The sequence below is a fragment of the Protopterus annectens genome, chromosome 5.part0, assembly GCF_019279795.1.
Source record: "Protopterus annectens isolate FY-2018-M chromosome 5.part0, PAN1.0, whole genome shotgun sequence".
Classification (NCBI taxonomy): domain Eukaryota; kingdom Metazoa; phylum Chordata; order Ceratodontiformes; family Protopteridae; genus Protopterus; species Protopterus annectens.
In genome coordinates this window covers 1,923,661,391-1,923,685,428 of record NC_056735.1, presented here as the reverse complement: position 1 = coordinate 1,923,685,428, position 24,038 = coordinate 1,923,661,391, and positions in this window count along the sequence as shown.

Genomic DNA, 24,038 nt, shown 5'->3' with positions numbered 1-24,038 from the left:
CCCCTGTGTTACTGTTAATTGTGATGTTGTTTCGCTTACCTTTTGCTTAACTTCTTCCAGGACCATCTGACATGCAGAGGATGCCATCATCTGCACATGGTAATCCAAACATTTTTTATAAAATGTCAGTAATGATGAGCAAATCAAAGAAATATTTTAGTGTGTGATGTTGATATCAGGACTGTTGTTTGTGTTGCTGTACTATCAAATAATGGCAGCCCTGTTATTTTGTTATTTTGTTATATTGGGGTATAGTAGTTTAAGTATTATTTTTCCTGTGTCTGTTGCTTATTATCACAGGTGATTCTGACAGTGGAAATGTGGGACTGTTATTACCTGATGTCACAGTACTAGCAGACTCTGATGATGATGGTGGCCAAACAGAGACACATTCGGGGGGGGGGGGGAATGCACAGGTTGAATCTGACACTAAGATTGACATACAGCCATCTACTGAAATTCCATCAGACACAGCCAGTAGACCTACACTTACCCATTTCAGTGAGCCCATAGATATTGGACAGGTGAAGGGTGAGATAATTGATCAGGGATGTGTGGTTACTGTTGCTTCAGTGCCTGTTGACTCTGGCCCTCACCAAAGTGTGGGCAAGGTGCCATGCACAATGGTTGTTAGGGGTGCACAGAGGAGGCCTGCTGACCATCCTTCACCTGATCCAGGTATCTCTTCCCGTGCTACTCAATGTATATTTAGGGCTGTCATGGAGACACAGGCAAATTCCCATAGGTGCTCAAGAGAAATGCTTAGGGTTGTAGTTATGGCACAGGCTAAAGTGTGACAGCTCCCACCATGTTGCCAATTTAATGGATCTGATGAATAACATGTTGGAATGAATGGTGTCTGTGATTGAACATCTGCTAGGAGGGGTTGGCATCCTTGTGGGTATAGGTCAGCCACATCATCTGCTGTTAGCCAATGTGGCCATACCCAATCACACACCCATAGTGGCCTTAGTTCCACTGCTCCATCAGTGGGTGAGCTGTCCACACCCAGATGTGGCAGACCATGAGGTCGTGGTCCTGGGCGTCCTCATGAGGGGAATTTGTGCAGCAGACATCATCACTTTCAGGTAGCAGCAGTGCATCTGATCATGGGTGTGGACATGCCAGTCCAATTCCTGGCAGAGCCAGTTATCACGATCGGGTACAATGATGAACTGCCACCTCTACCATGCATGGCTCACACCTGTCTTACATACCATGATGTAGAGTTAGCACAGAGGTGTTCATGCAGACACTCACACACCAATTTCACCTTGAGGACCCCTACAGACACACACACATACAATAGTTGCATGGTTCAGCTGTGCATCTTAAAACTCATTTGTCTCACTTGCCATTTGTTGCTTTATCCAACTGTCTGTCTGCTTCTCTTTCATACTCATACATACTCACCAACCTTTTGTATCAGCATAGATATCCTGCCCCCCCCACGAACACCCTGTGCAAGTGATGATAACTGTACCATATCCCTGTTTTGTATCTTTTGTATTCATGGATACATAAACCTTGTGCCTGATGCCCAGGCTAAATAAACTTTGTGCCAGATTCTCAGGCTGCATAAACGTTGTGCCTGATTCTCAGGCTGCATAGCTGAATAAGTACTTAGTATATCTGTATTTGTGATGTTGAACTGATAATTGCACCTTTGACTTATATTGGTCTTAGAAAGTCAGTTGATAGTATCAAAATTTTACAACTTTATTGCTCATGCTCTTGTGAGGGTTGTGAAGTCTGAAACTGCAATGTGCATCATTACTTTCTAACTTCTATCTTTAAAGATTTTTCAGTACAAAGGTATGGTGCTAAACTTAGGGCACGCAATGACCATCATACCATTTGAGAGGTATGACTGTGTGAATCTTTGATGCCTAAGAACTATTACTTAATAATGGACATATGTAAGTCAATTAAATCTCTGCTGTCACATGTTAAGGCCATTTCTGTACAAATCTCCCACCTTTTACTTGCTTACACTACAAAGTAACAAAATACAAGGATTGTTACACAATTCAGTCCAGGTTCAACACTTACCCTGCAAATCCACCATTTGAAACAGTTTCAGTTCAGGGCTCACTCTGTCTGATGCAAGCAGTACACAGCCAATACATGAGTGGATAAAGGTTGTGAGTGTTGCCCGTCATCAATGTTACTATATGAATCTATGGTGGAGGAAGGTTTTAGGTTCTTAGCTGCTGAGTGAGTGTGCTATGCATTGTCTCTTAGCCAATACAAGGGCATATTGAGCACATCTACGTCTGCCTACATCCACAGCAGCTCCTAATTCATCCTCTGACTCCTCACTTTCGTATGGCTGCAGTGACCTTGTTTTTGGTGGTGGGATGTGTGCCCCTTCCCCTTGTTGATACTGCTGAAGCTGTTTTCTCAGGATAATGTTGTGTAGCATGACACAGTCTATGAATATTTCATTACGTGTGTGTGGATTCCACTGCAGGGCTCCCTTAGATGTATCTAAACACCAGAATGTGACTTCTGCAGCCCAAAGATGTGCTCTATGATATTTCTGGTTTGAGCATGTTCCTCAATATGGCATTCTTTAGTGGGTGTGTGTGGATTTCTGATGGCTGACGTCAGCCACATTTATAGTGCATAGTGTAGTGTGCTACAGGATAGAACTCCTGTATACTTCTGGCCCTATCTTCAGGAGTATGGGGAAAATATTTGTGATCACTAGCATTTTGGAGCATAGGATTCAAAAATTAATCAAGGATCCTGGATGCTGATGTCTATGACACCGCCCGCATGTCCCCTGTTTGTCTTTGAAAGGAATCTGTAGCTAAGATTCTATCTGCTACACATACCTTTGTCTCCATTTGGATGGGCTCCCCTCTATTTTTCCTGGCTCTGAGTTGAGGAGGACAGAGGTTGTAGTGTTCCTGTAGTGTGTGTGTCTCTCCACCCTGCAGTGGCCTATAATTTTCATATCATGTTGATTGTGATAAGTTACCCGGAGTCTTAAAACTTCTCCTTTCTGGCCTAGGTCTGTTAGCAGCAGCAGCATAAACTTCAGCCTGTTGCACATACAGAGTAATTGAAAAAACAGCAGCCCCTATCATTGTTTTTGTGTAGACTCTTTTTCAATACTGTATTCCAATAGGTTTTGGAATTTGCAGGGAGAATCAGCACTGAGTCTACATGGTTGCTTTATAGCGTGTTGAATAGTTCTTCCATCTTGGATTGGTTGATTAGCATACAGTTCAGCTACTTATGTTGTAATTTGCATGCCATAGTACTTACTTTGTTTGTGCACCTCTACACATTGCGTAGAGCTGCTTACTGAATCTAAAACAGTGTGCTACCTTGTGCACGTTGCACCAAGATGCTCACATGGTGTGAACGGACTGTGTAGGCTTTATTGAATCTGGCTGATAGTTTTCTTTTCCATTTTTTTTCCACTTTTGTGGATTTTCTTTTATGGTGATTTTAAAACACTGCAATTAATTTCATGTTTTTGATGCTATCATTTCAATAAATCAAGATTTAGTCACACACACACACACACACACACACACACACACACACACACACACACACACACACACACACACACACACACAGACATATACACACGCACATACATGCAGACATGAGTAGCATATGTCTGTGTAGATGTTAAGCAAACATTTCTTGTTTTGTACAGAAGTACCTCTGTGGAGAGTTGAGTTTATGTATGCTTTTAGCTGATCTTCTGTTTCTGTGTTCCATAGCATGTTACATATTTCATTAGAGTTTCTTTTGACAGCTTATATATGTGCGCTGCTGGTTTATGAAATATATTCATAAGTATCTTCAGAGAACAGTATTCATCCAAATTTCTATTCAAATATTCTTCTTCTAGACCACTCAATGTATACAGAGGTCCTTGAGGTATAGAGAAATTTCAAAGAAATCCATTCATCACTTCATCTCTTCTCACAAACATAATTCAAACATGCTTTCAAAATTCTTAAAGCTGACATGCTTTCAAAGTTTTTTTTTTTTAAGCTAAGAACCCTGCAAGCCATTTGCATATCGTGTACTTGAATAACCAGAACTCAAATACTTGAATAAAATGTCAAAACATTTAGCAATTCACTTATCTTCCTGACAATTAGGTTATATTTACATGTAGGTGCCGTACTTAGCAATATTGAGTGAATTACAAAAGAAAAAACAATATGGGCTTTGAGGAGCACCTGCCACATAAGAACTCTTTCTTGTTTATGTTTTCTTCAATCTTTAAATGCCTATAGAGAGTTTATTTAATGCTTATGCCAGATATCCTTATTAACTATGTAACTTTATTTTGGCATACATATATTTAAATTTAATTTCCATCAAGAAATTGTTCAAGTAGCACAATCATTAAGCAGTAATGAGCAAGAAAAAAATCTCAATCTTGCTTATGATATTGTTTTATATATATATATATATATATATATATATATATATATATATATATATATATATATATAGGGAAGAACTGCTGAATTATAAGTATGCTTTTATTAAAGGCAAGTTATATTAATATTGAACATCCTCACTGAAAATGAATGGTTGTGTAGAGACACAGTAACTCCCATTATATAACCAAGGCTAAAGAGATTGTCTTGTATGTCTAAATTGATCAGCCTTGAACCTTAGATTGCAAATAGACATGCAACATACTTTTACTTATAATACTGAATATATATTATATAACATCACAAACGCTAAAGCCATTGTCAGCTACATCTCATATCAATCAGCATTAAAATATGATTTGAATAGCATAGGCATTTACTAACATATTGCTGTTGGTACCTGATATGCATATAAGTAACAGGTCTAATTTCTGTCTATTAAAGTAAATACCAGGCTGTGTGCATTTGTTAATTATGAAACAAGAGCGTGCTATCTATTCTTTTTAATATCCTATAGGTATGTACTTGTTAGAGACACACACATGCTGCAAAGCTGCTAGTTATTGCATATTCATTAGTATATTTCTGACTGCAGTGTTATAAATATATGGTGTGGACCACTTGAGTTGAGAATGTGTCTCTATATTGAGCATGTTCTCTGTTTGAACGTTGTATATTATCTATAATATGATATGGAGTACCCTCACTAAATTCAAAGAAGCCACAATAGAAACAAATATTTATTAAAAATGAAGAATAGAAGGATGAAGAGAAAAATGAAGGAAAATGGTTGACGGTCATATAAGGTTATCTTTTCCTGTGTATGTAGAAGAGTTGACAGTAATAAGTACCAAACAATTGTGTTATAGCATATTTAAAGCCTACTTTGCTTTTCATATTTTCCAACCTTACAGTTATAATGCTGCAGATAAATCCTGTAATATCATAAGGAGTATGAGTTGCTATTTGACATATGACATATGTGGTACACTAGCGATGAAATATGCCAGTGGCACTAATAAATATATAGGAATTGCTAAGAAATATAGTCTTAAACTATATAATACCAATGCCAAAAACAAATTAGTAGCATTCATACCACTAAAATATGACTTTTTGAATTAAAAGAAAACTATAAGATTACTGATAAATGACAATACAAATGTAACGTTATATTCATTGTTACGGATACTTTCTGATTTAATCAACTTGTGGCATGGTTAACTGATGCATATAATGCTTAACATTTTTTTTTTTTTTTTTATGTATGTATGCATATATGTGTGTATGTATGTATGTGTGTATATATATATATATATATATATATATATATATATATATATATATATATATATATGTGTATGTATATATATGTATATATATGTATATATATGTATATATATATATATATATATATATATATATATATATATATATATATATATATATAGGTAGACCATTACAATAAATTTGATACCTATGAATGCCACTCACACTATAAGGGACAGCAAGCATATTATTTTTAAGATGCATAACCGTTATTGCTACACAAAAGATATATTAAAATAAAAGATTTTCCTTTGCATTTTAAACAAAACCAAATAGTTAAGTATTAAATCTATGTATAGTTGTGTTACCTTAGTGTTTTATAAAATATTAAAATAGATAAAGACTGGATTTAAGTAATCTGCAAAGACAGATACATATATACTTAAAAGATATATAAGATACTTTTCATTATAAAACTACCATATGGCGGTGTCGGGGGAGGATGCTGAAATGCAGACTTAGAGAGATCGCTTAAATGATTAGATCATTCAAGGATGAGATGTTTTTTCTCATGGAGGGGTTTGGTGGTTGTTTATCTTATATTGTTCTCAGTTATGATCTTGTAATTTACTTTTATTGGGTGTCTATAATCTATTGTAATACTGTTGGAAGAAGAAAGAACAAGTCATTCTCTTCATGTACACACATCTACACATTGTTACGAGTATATGAATATGGATAAAAGCAAAGCTAATATAAATCCAATTGTAAAATGTATATCTCTTAATGTAAATGGTTTAAATAATAGCTGCAAAAGGGGAAGTCTTTATAGATATTTAAAGCTATGTGAAGCGCAACTAGTATTTTTACAGGAAACACACCTTACACAGGAAGACATAAATAAAATAAACAATAAAAATTATAGATTACTAGTAAGTTCCACCTATAATCAGAAGCGAATGGGAGTAGCAATTTTGTGGAAAAACACTACTTTAATGCGTAAAATCATAAACACGTTCCATGACAACTCAGGAATGTTTTGTCTAGTGACAATATCTATCAATGAAATGATATATACATTAGTGAATATTTATTGGATACCAGGACTAGGTGTTAGAGTGGCCAAGCAACACTTAGAAGACATTGTACAATATATCAAAGGCAATTTAATCATAGCTGGAGATTTCAATTGCATTATAAAAGAAACTGATACAAATACTAAAACTACATGTAAGAGATCACCTTTAACGAAGTTGTTATCTGAGTTTGTTGAAACTTTTAATATAGTTGACATAAATGAGTATGCTATCCCAGATTCACTATTCTTTACACATTTTTCCCAAAGACATAATACATACTCTAGAATACATAGAGTGTACATAAGAAAGGATTTAACCTCTAAATTAAATAAAGTCAAGACAATTTCATGTCCATTTTCGGACCATAACACCATAACGTTTGAGATAGACTTATGTTTCAAGAGAAGGATATCAGTAACAAGAATACCATCTTACATAACAAATCTCAAAGATTTTAAGGAATTTTATATTAAAGAGACACAAACATTCCTAGATATCAATCTTACAAAAGATGTATCTGAAATATATATATGGGATGCATTGAAAGCATACCTATATGGAAGAGCGGTGGGAAGGTATAAAAATAAACAAAAGCAGTGGAATAAGGAATTAATGGAATTACAGTCAAAAGTAGATAATTTAAAGCTTGATATTCAAAATGGAAACACCAACTTAATAAAAGAACTAGAAGATACTAATAAAAAATACTCAGAGACGCTACACCACAAAACAATGATCAACTTAGAAAAAATTTAACTATGTTACTATTCAATGAACCCTAAAAACCAACAAAGAATAGCAAATAGGACTAAAAAAATTATTAAAACAAATCAAATCAAGGAAATACATAATATAGAAACCAAAACGAAAATATATGATTTAGAAGGAATACTAGAAGCTTTTAGGCTATTTTTTCTTAAACTTAATAATCAAAATGAGAAAACAAAAACACATTCAGCATTGAAAGCTTTTCTCAAAAACAATGTTAAAGTTAGGTTATTAGACTAATAGATAAACAAATAACAATGACAGAACTTAAAGCTGAAGTAAATAAGCTAAAATTAAACAAAGCTCCAGGTATAGATAATATCACCCCTGAAATGTTTAAATTACTATCAAATGAGGCTTTGCTGTTGTTATTGAATGTCTTTACATCAGTTAAAAATGGTAAAGGCATTCCTCCTTCTTGGAAGTACACATTAATATCACCAATTCTGAAACAAAATAAAGATCCCAGTGAATGTTCATCATACAGACCCATTTCACTTCTTAATATAGATTATAACATTTTTATGGCAATACATGCTGCTCGAATAAAACAATTACTACCACTTTTGATAGAGGAGGATCAAACAGGTTTTATAAAAGATAGGAACACTTATGACAACATACAAAGAATTCTTTCCTTAATTGATTATATAAATGTCACAAAAAACAAAATGAATGTTATTAGCTTAGACATAAATAGCGCATTTGATTCAGTGAACTGGGATTATCTGTGGTTAGTTTTAGAAGAATATGGCTTCTCAAACAACTTCACTTTTTTAATAAAATCATTATATGAAAAATCATTGGCTTATATAAAACTGGGATCTTGTCTGTCTAAATCTATTAAAATAACTAAGGGCACAAAACAAGGCTGCCCTCTTTCTCCATTATTGTTTGCGCTAGTCATTGAACCCTTAGCAAATAATATACGTATGGATAAAAATATTGAAGGAATACAACTAGACAACAGCCTAGAGCTTAAAATTCAACTTTTTGCTGATGATATTTTAATTACCTTAAAAAATACTAATAGCAGTTTAAAAGCATTATGGGACTTAATTCAAAACTTTCAAAACTTTTCAAGTCTTAAATTTAATGAGAACAAAACAAATATATTGCTTATAAATACTAATAAAAAAGATCTAAATAAAAAATACCATAAGTATATCTCTACCTATAATATAATTAAATACTTGGGAATTATAATAACTAACAACCTAGATACTACAATTGAAACAAATTATAAAGAGACCTTAAATAATATTAAAAATCTAATACAAAGATGGAATACATTCTTCTTTTCAATGGAAGAAAGGATTTATATAATTAAAATGATCATATTTCCAAAAATTATTTATGTCATACAAGCTTGTTCTTTGCCACCAGCTAAATCGCACCTAAAACAATTAAATGATTTAATGGTAAGATTCCTATGGTATCCAAAAAAACCAAGGATAGCTATGAAGTATCATCTAGATGATTGGGATATAGGTGGCATAGGTTTACCAGACATAGAAATATATTTGCATTCATCCATTATTAAAACAATATCATTATGGCTAAATACAAAATATACATCAAAATGGAAGCTAGTTCATGAGAGAATCTGGTTAAAATCAGGATTTGTAGTAGCAAATAAGTATACAGATTTCATACCAAACAATTTTCTATGGCTGATGAAGGAATATATGATGATACATAAGAATAAAAATATAAGTTCCAAATACATTACTTATACATTAAAAATTTTCCAAAATCTTATTAATAGCAATCCTGATATTAAAGCATGGTCATTTATTTTATATCCAGTAGCGTACACACAAGGTAATATAATAACATTTAATATGGAAGTAGTCAACATGCTTGAAGAAAAGGGATTAATATATTGGCATCAATTGCTAAACTCTGGAAAACCTCTGACAATAGACCAGATTAAACAGAAATTAAATATGGAAGATAGTTTGTGGTTACATGTACAAGAATTAAGACGGTATATATTAAGCAAACAAGAAACAATGCAACCATCAATAAGACAAAATGTTCCTAACCTTATAGAACATATAATATTACTAATGAATCAACCCATTACTGGAAAGGCATACTTATCATATATTTATAAAACAAACAAAAAAATAAAAATGCATAATAATGACAAAATATGGAATTATTATAGATCAGTTAATGGACATGTGCCAAATGACAGAGATAAAAAACTAATTCTTCTCTCTCCAAAGCAGACATCACTTTCATTACATTGGAGACTTTTTACATGGCAATTCATACACAGATCTTATGTAACCCCTCATAAAATGGAACTTATGTTTAAGAAAAATATTGGCTGCTGGAGATGTGATTTATCAATAAAAGCAGACTGGCAACATATGTTCTATGAATGTCATTTGATTAAACCATATTGGGATAAAATAAATTATTTTCTGCAAATGGTATTCAATGATAAATTCCAGATTTCCAAATCTATTATTTTGTTTAATGCACCTGTACCCGACTGTGTGCCAAGGACAAAATATGTAATCTTATGGACTCTCCTAGCTATTGCAAGGAAGAACATTACATCAAACTGGAAATCCAAAGCTTCTCCAACTTTTAAGCAATTCATGAATATGGTGTCAGCAGTATCGCAATTGGAAATGAACACTATTAAAGGAAGAACTGAAAGAACTGCATCATTATACGTAGCATGGCAAAAAGTAACTGAAATACTGGAGAATAATGACTGCAGCAGATTATAATCAGGAAACAATTGTATAGAAAGTCAATTATATGTCAACAATAGACACTCTTGTAAATACTTTATTTTGGTTTTAATGTTTGATATCTGTTTAGAGGTTTTAGACTACCTTTTTAAATAGTTTGTAAATACTTCATTGTCATAAATAACCTGCATTCATGTTTTCTTGTTTTTGGAAATGAATAAAAATATTAAAAAAAAAAAAAGATTAATATGAGAGTCTAAATACACTCTGCAGTCAGTCAAGGTGCTTGTCTTTCTTGTTTATCATAAACTGGCACAGAACAATGATAATGTCTCAGAATTAAAGAGTTATTGGTAGTGACTGGTTAAGTACATATGTTGCATGATCTATGAAACTACCTTTCATTTAACAGATAAACATGGCCACTATTCAAAAGTAAATTCATGCAATGGTAATACTAGAAATGTAATATGAAAATACTACAAATGTCACCTTGGGATGAGTTTGGAGTTATGGTTAAGGTCTTCACCTCATAGATACAAAGTGCAAGTTTTGATTATGACCCTGGGATATAAGCTACACTTAAAATATTCCTTCAAGGCAGGTAGTCTAGTATTCACTTATGAAAAGTTGTGAATTCAGTTACGTAATGTAATGTTCATTATTTTCATTTCTTACATGCAATGTGAACACATTTCAGTCCCTCATAAGGATATTGACAACTGTATTTATTTACTAACTCAGTAGAGTTTGACAGCATATTCTCTTTTGACAAGGTTGTCTGCACTGCACAGTAGAGGTATGGATTTTAACTGGTATTCCAACAGGTCAGAGAAAATAACATGAATAAAATATTTACTTATCGAATGAATGCATTAGTGCAGCATTTTATTATATGTGAATGAGTTATTATATGTGAACAAATACTTATCCATGATTTATTCCTTGCTGTCCCTTCTTTACTCATTCCCTTACTTCTATCAATTTCTCTTCTCTGGTTTTCTCTCTAAATATACCATATGCCTGGTTACCTCAGTTCATATTGCAATTGCTGTTTGCATTATACTAATGTACTTTTAATTCTTCTGTAAACTGGTTAAAAGTTTTCTAAGTATTAAATCATTGTCATACAACTTGTATCTCTTCTTAACCAATATTTGCATATTATCAGCCAAATCCAATAAGCCCTACATGGTTCTTTTCTGCCATGTGCATGTCATGGCATGACATGCACATGGTAGCACAAAGTTTTAGATTCAGTAAACCCCGTGTACAGGCACGCACCACCATGCAAAACAAGGTAAACATCATGGCATGCTAATTACAGCATAAGCAGTTGAATTGCATGCTAATCAAATAATCTAACATGGTGGAGCTATTCAACAAGCTATAAAGCAACCATATAGACTCAGTGCTGGTTTTCCCTGTGAATTCCAAAACCTTTTGGAATACAGGCACGGAAAGAAGTCTACAAGGAAAGAATGTTAGGGGCTGCTGTTGCTTTTATTCATTTGTATGTACAACAGGCTGAAGCCTATGCTGCTGCTGCTGCCAGTAGACCTAGACCTAAAAGGAGAAAATCTTTAAGGCCCTGTTTAACTTTTCACAACCTACATGATGCAGAAGTTGTAGAGAGCTACAGGGTGGATAGGGCCACACTGCAGGAACTTTACATCCTCTGTTGTCTTCAACTCAGAGCCAGGACCAACAGTGGGGAATCCATCCTAGTGGGGGCAAATATATGCATACTACTTAGAATCTGAGCTACAAGTACCTTTCAGAGATCAACAGGGGACATGCTGTTGGTGTCACCGGCATCAGTATCCAGGATCCTTCTTCAATTCTTGAATGCTATGCTCCAAGATCTCAGTGACCACATATATTTTCCCTTCAGTCCTGAGGAGAGGGCCAGAAATATGCAGGAGTTCTACCATGTAGCACACAACCCTGAAGTACCAAGTGTCAAAGATTACACACATATAGAAATTAAGGCACCAAACAAGTAACAGAGTAGGCTCTACATAAACAGAAAGGGCTCTGTTAACTGCCAAGTTGTGTTTAATGGTAGTAAAAACATCCAAAACCTGGAAACATTGAGGTAAAACTCTGCATTTTACCTCAAAGTTTCCAGATTTTGGATTATTTTACTACTGTTTTGCATTTTGTATTCTGCCTGGTTTACCTATGTGCTGTTCTTGTTTCTTTGGATTTTAAGTTGTGTTTAATTCCCAGGGAACCATCCTGAAAGTGTGTGCTGGCAAACCTGGCAGTTATCATAACTCACATATCTAGCACACCTTCCAACTGTATCAGATGTTTGCTAGGGGGGATATCCCACAGGATCATTTACTGGGGGAAGCAGGTTAAGCACTGGAACTGTGGCTGATGACACTCATCAGAAATAAACACGCACTCACTGAAGAATGCCATAATGAGGCACATTCTCAAACCAGAAATGTTATAGAGCATGGGTTTGAGCTGCTACAGGCAGAAGAGGAGTCAAAGGGGGACCCACCCACTGCGGTGAGTGTAGGCAGATGTAGATGTGCTCAATATGCCCTTGCATTGACTAAGAGATAATGCGTAGCATACTGCCACACCACCTAAGAGCTGAAAAGCTTCCTCCTAAGCACATACATATAGTAACATTGATGCCAGGCAACTCTCACAAACTTTACCTCTCCATGTGTTGGCTCTGTAGTGCAGATATAGTCAACACTGAATTAAAACTGTGGCAACCGCTGCATTTATAAGGTAAGCCTTGAGCCTGGAGTGTACTGTGTAATAATAAGAATGAATGGCATATCCTTCTATTTCATTACTTGGTACTGTAAGCAAGTAAAAGGTGGGAGATTTGTGATCATCGCATGCCCTCAGTTTAGCACCATATGTCTGTACTGGAAAATCACTAAAGATAGAAGTTAAAAAGTAATGATACACATTGCAGTTTCTGAGTTCACAATCCTTACAAGATTATTCACAATAAAGTTGGGATATGGCGATGCTATCAACTGTTTAACTTTCCATGCTGAATATAAGTTAAAGGTCAATAATCAGTTCAACACCACAAATGCAGATATACTAAGCATTAGGTCAGCTATGCAACTTGACCATCAGATGCGAGGCTTATGCATCCCTGCATCCAAAAGATAAACAGGGTTATGGCACAATTATTATCATTTGCACAGGGTGTTGTGGTAGAGGGGGGACAGGAAGCCTAGGTTGACAGAAAAAGTAGGTGAGTGTGTATGACTAAGAAAGAGAAGCAGGCAGATATTTGGATAAGCTAAAAAATGGCCAGTGAGACAAAATGCATTTTAAGATGCACAGTTGGGCCATCTAACAGCTGTGTATGTGCCTGTAGGGGATCTCCCTGGTGAAATTGGTGTGTGAGTATCAGCATGCACATAGCCAAGCTCTGTGTTAGCTCTGCATCTTAATATGTCAGACAAGTGTGAGCTGTGCATGGTATAGGTGGAGGTTCATTGTTGTTGTCCCTGATCATGGGAAATAGCTCTGCCAGGAATTGCACTGTCATGTCCACTCCCATGGTCAGATGCACTGCTGCTACTTGAATGTGACTGATGTATTTTGGATGAGCTCCATTCACAGGGACATCCAGGATTACACCCGCATGGCCTGCCAAGTCTGGGCATGGAGAGCTCACCCACTGATGGAGCAGTAGAAGTACTGCCACTATGGAACTGTGATCAGGCACAGCCACATTGGCTAACAGCAGATGATGTAGCTGACCTATGCCCATGAGAATTCCATTCCACTCCCAGCAGACCTTCCATCACACACAACGCTCATTCCATGGCAGGCACCCCTTGTTCCATCACAGACACCACAGGTTCCAATGTGTCATTCATCTGATCCACTGAATCTGCAACATGGAGGAAGCAGTCACACATATCAGCCTGTGCCAGATCTACAACCCTGAGAATTTGACTGGAGCACCTATGGAAATTTGTCTGTACCTCCATGATGACTCTAAACATATGTTGAGTAGAACAGGAAGAGACACTGGAGCAGGTGGAAGAGGGACAGCAGACCTCCTTTGAGCACAACTAACATCCGTCCTGTATGGCACCTAACCCACACTTTGGCTATGGCCAGAATCAACAGGACTAAAGTTGCAATAACTACACTTCCCTGATGGATTGTCTCACCCTCCACCTGTCCAATGTCTGTGGACTTACTGTAATGTGTAGGTGTAGGCCTACTGGCTGTATCTGATGGAATTGCAGGGGATCACTGTATGTCAACCTCAGTGTTAGATTCAACCTATGCTCCCCTGACTGTGCCTCTGTTTGGCCACCGTCGTCATCAGAGTCTGATGATGCACTGACATCAGGTGGCAAAGGCACCACACTTCTACTGTCATGATCACCTGTGATGAAAAGCAACAAATACAAGAAACTATTAATACCTACACTACTATAGTCCAATATATGCTAAGAAACTAACAGTGGTGCCACTATTACAGACAGTACAGCATTACATATGGCAGGCCTGACATCAACATCACAAACTAAAATAATTTTTTAAATTGCTCATAAGTATTGACATAAAAATATTTGGCTTACAATCTGCAGATGTTATTCTCTGCATGCCAGATGATCCTGGAAGAAGTTAAGCAAAAGCTAAGGGCAACATCATCATGACTGGCAATAACACAGGGGGTTATACTTTCATCCTATTTTTATGCCCATTAACTCTACTTTCAACAAGAACTTGGCTGACAACTCCAACCTAAGCAAATCAATCTGAATGTGTTGTTAACTGTAGAGATCTTCAACCCCCCCCCCTAAATATTAATGTGACACAGAAGTAACATATAAATTTCAATTGTTTTACTATACAACAGTATTCAACTGTTGAGATAAAAAACCCTACATAGAAGGTCCTCCTGGGACATGCTTACAGTTCCTGACACTGTGGTACTGACATTCAGTACATGCTGTTATGCACTCTCCTGGAAGCTGTCTGGATATCAGACAGTGGCCAGGAACTCTTCATTTGATGTTAGTGGTGGCTGTATAGCAGGCCCTCCCCTGGCAACCATCTAGCCACGGCCCACTGTGGATGTTTTCATGTCAGTGGCCCTGTAGTGCACCAGCTCATATATCCTGCCATGGCCACCCATGACATTCACATCATCCACAATCTGGTGCCAAATTTGCATTCTGCATGCCATATCTCTGCATCCCTTTTCAAGCAGAAAGGCAACATGTTGTCTAAAGACATCCTCTATTACCTGATTCTCATCATCAGTGAGGGGGGGTCTCAGAGGATTGACATATCTGGATGGCATACTCCTAAATGTTTTAAAAGACAACAGAATGATAATATACATGCATATCACATAACTACAAAATAACTGTTCCCAGATTAAATAACAAAGGTAGCCTCTCAGTATTACCCACTGTTGAAACATAAAGCAGTCTACAGATGTGAAACACAAACAGGCTGGATTCAAAAAAAAGGAGAATAACAATAGCAATACAATTGTTTGTGCCATAACAATAACTTAGCTTTGCTCTCCATAAAAGAGCAGGCAAATGGCACATTTTGCTAACAAACCATCTTTGAAATACCAAGAGTGGTATCAAAGAAACTGCCCCTGAAACATTTGTACATATTTATCACAGAGCATTCCAGTTTAAGGTATTGGCAAGCATGTCATCTGTGAAATGCCTTGACAAATATGCCCATGGCATCAGCATACTTCTAAGTAATGCACACAGATAAAAGTGCCACAGCCTTTGCTTCTGATTTTTTCTTAAGCGCATTCCAGCATATATAGTATGTATCTGACAAAATGCAAGCATACCTTCTGAAGTTCAGTAATCCTCTGTATATATATATATATATATATATATATATATATATATATATATATATATATATATATATATATATAGATAAATATATTTATTTATTTATTCCAAATAAATAGCATATGTTCAGTCTTCCCCACATAAACAAGTCTCTTCTCCATCAGTTTGACTAGTTATATCATTGCCTTTTCATAATGGTGTAGATTCAAGGCTGCTAGCACAGGGAAGATGCAAATGACTGATTAGACTTGCTGAATCCCAAACACTTGGATCTGTGTAGGGGATGTAAACATAGTGCAGGGCTACCCTCAGTGTTTGTTTTTAATGGATTGCAACTGTGAATGATTACTGCATGGGAGAATGAAAACACAACTGCAATGTAGGTTGCCTTACATCCAGTGGGTGTGCCAGGTTAGATCTACAAAGTTTTAGATATAAGGTTGGAAATGCAAGTAAGCAGCACTCAATTCACAGGTTGTGTACCTTAAAATCCAAACTGCTCTTCATTTGTTGGCAGCTGCATATATTATTATTTCCAGTTAATATCCTCACGCATTTTAAACCCAATGATATATAATGGCTTACAGATTGCATGCCTTAGATTACTGGTCAGAGAAGAGAAGAATGGCTAACAAACACAGAGAGGTAAGACAGAGCTGAATATTTGCACGTAATAATCATAACAGGTTGTATGATCACTATGTGCACTACATCCAAAAATAACAAATATACTAATAACAGTTGCATGGTCTCATATTACTGTAGATGATGTTGCAGCTGGTTGTGTAAAAAATGATTTAAATTTCTTGCTGCAAAGATGTTTGTGTGGCAAAGAGGGATAAGGCACCCACCCTGTGTTCTGAAGTTTCATTGGAGTGAGTGTTCAAATCTAGATCTATGTAGACATATCTCATGTGAACCATCATTTTCTAGTGTGTATGTCATAGATTGAGTTTTCTTCATTTCAACTACTTGTCCCTTTTTTTCCTTTTCTGTCTTTTTTTTTTAAGTTTTTTCAGGGGCATTGTTTGGAGGATGTGGTGCTTACTGTAATCACAGGAATGGAGAAAATGAATGGCAGGTTTGTCTGTGCTTATCTCATTTGCTCAAAGTGCAGCAATATGCAAATTGGACAACTGGACCACCCAGGAAGCAGACAGGACCCAGACAGCCAAAAATAGAAATGTGAAAATAGAAATGTGATAGTGTCAATTGTCCAGTCAGGATAAAACAGTTGAACAGTTGTGGGTTTGGTTCAAGCAGCTTTATTACACACAACCATCTTGATTGAGGCTTAGTAACTTAAACTTAAATAAACTTATAAACAGACTGGCTACTACACTCATACATGTAACACTCTGGATGATCTCTCAAAACAGCACTGCTGCCTGCAGATGCTCACTATTTATATGTGCATGCCTAGCCTTGGAAATGTTTCTTAAAATTACAACACACGCTCTGTTTTACATCCTGCCTCTTTGAGAAATAGATCATACATCAATGACAGTGTTCATTGACAAGCAAATACACAGAAATGATCCTTTGACATGCAATTATACAAAATTAAACACATATAAAACAATCATGTCCAAGTTGCTGTGTATTGTACACTAGGTATAGAAATACGACCTGATTGTGCAACATAAAAATCAGAATTGGATCTAGCAACAGGCAGTGTTTTCAAGGAATGTACAACTTTGGGGACATCTGGGACTTCATCAGGAATGGGAATGGATACTGAGACATGTTCTTCAGTAGGAACATTGTCAGGGTTGCTCTGAGATCTAGACTCTGTATCACAGGTACAATGCTGTGATATCAATTCGGACACTGGAAGAAGATGCCTGCAGTTTCTCCTATATTCTATACAATCAGATTCCACTAACTAGGTTCTCAGCTTGGCATATATGCCTCTCACTTGACCAATTCAGTCAAAGCCTTTCGCCATTTGCATTCTCACTGTCTCTCTTTCTTTTAACAGACATAGAAATCTGCTTGTTTTATCACAGCTGGTCTTCTGAAAGGAATGCTTTTTAAAGAGTTGAGCTTTGATTGTTCTGGTGTTTTAGCATTAGGCACCAACAAACTAGAACTGCTAGGCAAGGTTGTTCTGGTTTGCCTAGACAGAAGTCTCTGAGCAGGCAAGCCAAGTAGGTTGTCACAGGGTATATTTCTGAGATTAAGTAAATAAGAGAAGATATCAGTATTGTCACACTTAGACCTCTCTAGCAATTGCTTTGCACTCTGTACTGCATGTTCAGCAAGGCCATTTCTCTGTGGGTTTTCCTGACAACTAATAACATGGATAAAGTCACACTCTTTTGCAAATTTTGAAACAATTGACTTGTAAACTGGGTGCCGTTGTCAGAAATAACTTTGTGTGGACTAGCATAGACTGAGAAATGATGTTTCAACTTAGTAATAACAGCACTGGATGTTAGGTTAGGTAGCAAATCGATCTTTTTGCAAATGCTGTTTAGTACTATTGCATACTGAACAAGATGAAAGCACTTTATCAATGTATTTTGACAGAGAAAGCCAAAATATTAGTTATCTCACCATTCTTTTGGTAGCTTCAGAACCTGAGTGGCCATGATGCAAAATCTGAATGTATTCATGTTATAAGAAAGTAGGAACAATAACTTTGAGGCCTTTGAAAATGATACCATCTTCCATCAGTATCTCATCTCTGTATAGAAAATAAGGTTGTACTTCTGGCAGTACACAAGATTGCTTTGAAGGCCATCCAAATTTGATGAAGTGGTTCAACTTCTGCAAAATTGGATCAATCTTTGTATGATCTATCAGGATCATCAAATATCAGGGTAGAAAATTATGTACTTCCATGACATCAAAGTCAAAATTCTCTGCATTAAGCTGCTCTATAGTATTTCTGGGTGATCTGGATAAGGTATCTGCCAGATAAAGAAGTTTAACTTTTGTATAGACCATTTTGAAGTTGCATTTTTGTAATCAGAGCATCATTCGTTGTAGTCTTGCTGGAGTTGTATGTATAGGCTTCTTTAAAATAGTGACTAGAGGTTGATGATCAGTTTTGATTTGGATACCTCGGCCATAAATATAATCATGGAACTTCGAGCATGCAAACACAATTGCCAAAACTTCCTTCTCAATTTGAGCATACTGCATTTCAGTTTGGTTAAGAGTGCTAGATATATAGGCAACTGGTCTTCCCTCTTGAAGAATACTGCACTAAGACTGAACTTTGAAGCATCACAGGAAAAAACTACTGGTTTATGGACATCATAGTATCTCAATGTAGGTGGGTTGCCAATTTGCTGTTTGAGGTTATCAAATGCTCTCTGGTGTTGGTTCCATCCATGACCAGGCAACATTTTTGTGTGTCAGTTCTCTTAAAGATGCTGATAACTCACTAAAGTCAAGGATACATTTTCCCAAATAGTTAACCATACCAAGGAAACGTTGTAGGGCTTGGATGTTATCTGGAGCTGGCATCTTGAGCATGGCTGCTTGTTTGAAGGGGTCTCAACATAAGCCTGCACTGGTAAATAAATGACCTACATAAGTAACTTCTGAACACATGTATTTACATTTCAGAGGATTGAGTTTCAAGTTGACTTCATGTACTCTGTCCAGAACTTTCTTAAGGTTTCTGTCATGCTCTGCTTCTCTTATCTCCAGCAAGTAAATCATTCACTATTATAGCACACAGTTAACCCAAAAGAATTTGCTCCATTGCATGCTGAAATATTTCACCGGCAGAATGCATTCCAACAGGCATTCTAAAATATCTGCATCTACTAAATGCAGTACTGAATATAGTCAGTAGTGAAGATTTGCGATCAAGCATTACTTGCCAAAATTAACTCTTTGCATCCAAGACAGAAAAAACAGTGGCACATGGCATGAGGGTGGCAACCTCCTCAATTGTACCCATAGGATGATGAGGTCTCTTTAATGCCTTGTTCAAGTCTCTTGGGTCAATGCATATTCTGATTTCATCCAAGCTTTTCTCATGAGCAACTACCACAGAAGACACCCACTCAATTGGTTCTGTGACTGGACAAATCACACCTTGCTGCACCATCTTATCTAACTGGACCTTGACTTTGTCCTGCATAGTTATTGGAAGTCTTCTCACTGATCTGACCACTGGACTGACCTCTGGGTCTACTTTCATGGAGTACACAACTGGAAGTTTGCCTAGCTTGTTGTTGAAAACATCAGCGTACTTTGATAAAATAGCATCACTGAAGCTGGAAATGGGACATGTGCTTACATGATGGACTTCTTAGTTAAAAATGAAACTGCTTTTTTTTACCAATCTCTGAGACCTAATTATGATTGCACAGGTCTTTTGACTACATAAAATTGCAAGTTGCAACTGTTCCCAGCTGAATAGCATGAAAGCACTACTGATCCTTCAGTTTGAATCTCATCACCTCCATAAGCAACACGCTTCACACAATTAGCCAAATTAAGTTATTCACCAGATTTTCCTCTAGCAAATGTTTCTGCTGACATTACATTGCACTTTGAACAAGAGTCTACTTTGAGCTTCATGGTTTTACCATTGATCAGGACAATACAAAACACTTTGTTCTTTGCCAATAAATCATTGGATCATAGGATCATAGGAGGTTACTAGGCTAATGGCCCTGTGGCCCTTACAAGCCTAGCCAAGAGTTTATCCCCAAAAAAGAAAACTCAGTCAGCACCTGTCACCCCTGTCAATGAAGGACAAAGGTGTAACCCCTGGGACAAATTTATCATTTTCTATCCACTCATCAAGATTGCATTTGAAGAGGGACAGTGAGGTACTTTGTTTGACATGTATGGGAAGTCTATTCCTGAGATGGGGCAGCCTCTCGGAGACAAATCTGTCTCTCCAGCAGGTTTTGTCAATGTTGCATATTAGATTTAGGCCTATCGAGCAGGTAATGTGCGAGGAGTTAGACATGGATATGGATCATCTCTGGTAGAGCAGGGTCCAATATTGCCTTGTAGGTGAGACACAGATCACCTCTCAGCAATCTGTATGAGAACGAGTAGAGTGATAGTGATTTAAGTCTGTCCACATAGGATAGGTGTTGGAGGCCATGGATTCTCTTTGTGAGGTTTTTATGTGGCCTTTCCAGTTGGTGCAGGTGTTTGGAGAGGTAAATACCAAATGGGAAATTATAGTCAATCATAGGTCTAATCAGGGAGGAGTACAGAGAGGTAATAATCTCCTTTTTTCTGGATGCAATTCCTTTACTTATAAGATGAACTAAGTAAAAGGATTTTCTGGCCACAGCCACCATAATAATGGTCAAATGTGAGATTGTTGTCAACCCAAGTACCCAGGCCTCTCGCCACAGTTTGCGTGCTTAGGGGTTACCATTGATGTGGTAATCAGTAGGGGCCATGTTTTTGCCAAATGGTGCGATAGTACATTTTATTGCATTTAACTTAAGGCCACAACTTTGGCACCAGTTATTTGTAGCTGTGAAACTCTCTTGCAGTATGTTAACATCAATAGGGGAGCCAATGGCAGCACCCAACTTACAGTCATCCACAGACTTGGTCAGCCACAGGCCCTTTGTCTTTGCCTGAACCTCTGAGAAGTATAAGCCAAATAGTAGGGGTTCCAGGACAGATCCGTGGCGAAAACCACTAGTGACAGGTCTGCTGTCAGAGGTGGCAGCACCTATTTTTACCTTGTGGGTCGTATCTGTGAGCCAGTTGGCCACCCATCTGACTAGATAGGAATTAACACAAAGTTGTGTTAGCTTTTCAATGATGTCCGAGTGGGGGATTGTGTCAAAAGCCTTATCCAGATCAAGGTTAGCTGTATGTACTGACTTTTACTCATCCAGGGCCTTGGTGATAGTCTCAAAGAAGTCTGCTAGGTTCAATAGGCAAGATATTCCCCTGACAAATCCGAATTGTGTGGGGGTCGAGTGCTTGGAGATTGCCTATGTTCTTGTTTGTGAGATCCATAATAATATGCTCCATGTCTTTACAGATCAGACTTGTCAAGCTGATAGGGGGGATAGTTTCCAGGGTCAGAAGTGGCAGCACCTTTGTGCAAAGGGATGACAATGGCAGTTCTCCACTCTGCTGGAATAAAGCCTGTAGTTAGGCTGTGGTTGAATAGGGTGCTCAATGGCAAAGCTATTTCTTGCTGGAGATGGTGCAGAATACAGCCAGGGGCACTATCAGGTCCTACTGAAGCTGTGATCTTTGCCTTAGATTGGGCCTTTAGCACTTGATCTACAGAGATGTGAAGTGTGGGACAATTATTGAGGATGTTGACTGGGCCTTTGGGGGGCAATAAGGGGGTGAAGTTTGCACTGAACCTATCAGCCAGCAGGTTGGCTAAGTCAGCAGGATCAGTGTAAGTGGTATCATTAAATACAAGTTCGGAACAAACTTGGGCTTTGCCATAGAGGTTCCTAACATAACTAAAGAAGGACTTGTGGTTTCCCTTTGTTTTGAAGGCTAGTTGCAACCCATAATTGGCTTTAGAGGTTTTCACTAGTGATCTAATTTGTTTGTTGAGGCAGAGAATGGAGTTCTTCTGATTTTAAATTTGTTCCTGTTTACCCTTGAACAACAGTTTCTTCCTTTTGTTATAAAGCTTGTTGATAGAGGATGTCCACCAGACAGGTTTGTGTTTCCTTGAGAAGCAGATTTTAGTTCTGTTGGGTATGACCATGTCAATGGAGTTGTACAGGTGTTTGTACACTGCACTGGCATACTGTTCAGCACAGTTGTCTGGGGGGTGGTGTGAAGCTGCTGATACCCTCCCTTAGGAGATTGCAGTCAGCTATGGAAAAGTCTTTAGCCTGGTTATGGCTGGGCAGGGTTTGGGTGAGATAGAAACTTCAAATGAGGCAGACCGATGATCTGATCTCACCAGGGAATAACATACTATGGGATTGGTGCAGTAGTCATCCATGTTGGTGAGAACTAAGTCCAGTATGTTATCTTGCTCTTATGGGGGATAAGACCAGCTGATCTAGTGCATTAGAACTAATGAAGTCAAGGAATAGTTGGGTGAGTGCATTAATGCAGGAATAGTTCAACCAGTCTATGGTGGGGTAGTTGAAGTCACCAATGATCAGGGTGTTAGGGGGTATTTTATGGAGTCCAGTAGGTCCAGATAGGAGGTGTGGGTGTCCTGAGACATGGAGGGGGATCTATAGCTGGCTATAACGTGGATGGGTGCCTTGCCAACTGTCAGTTGCACCTGGAGTAATTCCAGTGCATCATGTTGGTAAACAAGTCTGGAGGTGTGCCTGTCCTTAATGAAGATAGAGACTCCACCACCCTTTGTCTTTCCAACCTCATTCTGGGATCAGAAAGTCTGGAATGAGGTATAGCCTACTAAGGCAGGGGTGCTCTATGCAGCCCTGAACCAAGTTTCCATGACTGCACAGACATTGTCATCTTCTAGTGTGAGGAGAGCCTCCAGTGAGTCTATTTTCAGATTAAGCATTGAGCAGCATGACCTTCAATTTGCTTTTTGACAGATCTTTTATACTGGAAGATTTGTCTTTGGGTCATGGCCTAGAAAATGCATCTACTGCATTTGCATTAACCTTTTCACCGACCACAAATACACCATCTACATAGAAAGTAGGGTTGCAGCTTTCAACATGATCGACTTGCTTTTTTGAGTGACCTTTCTTAATAATTGAATGAGGCTTGCTTGATTTACAAAACTTTTGAAACTGGTTCCATTTTTTACACTTGTGGCATTGGTGACCAAATTCTAAGCACTTCTCTCTTTTAGAATCATGATTGACCCACAATTACCGCAGTTAACAATAAGACTTGACTAGGGTTTTGCTGACTCACACTTATCCTGCACTGAGCATGTCCGTTTTGCTGGGCTAGTCTTGGAACTTGCTAGAAAGTTATGGGTCCTCCTTGGAAAACCTACAGGGGCTGCAGCTGCCATATACATAGGCCTAA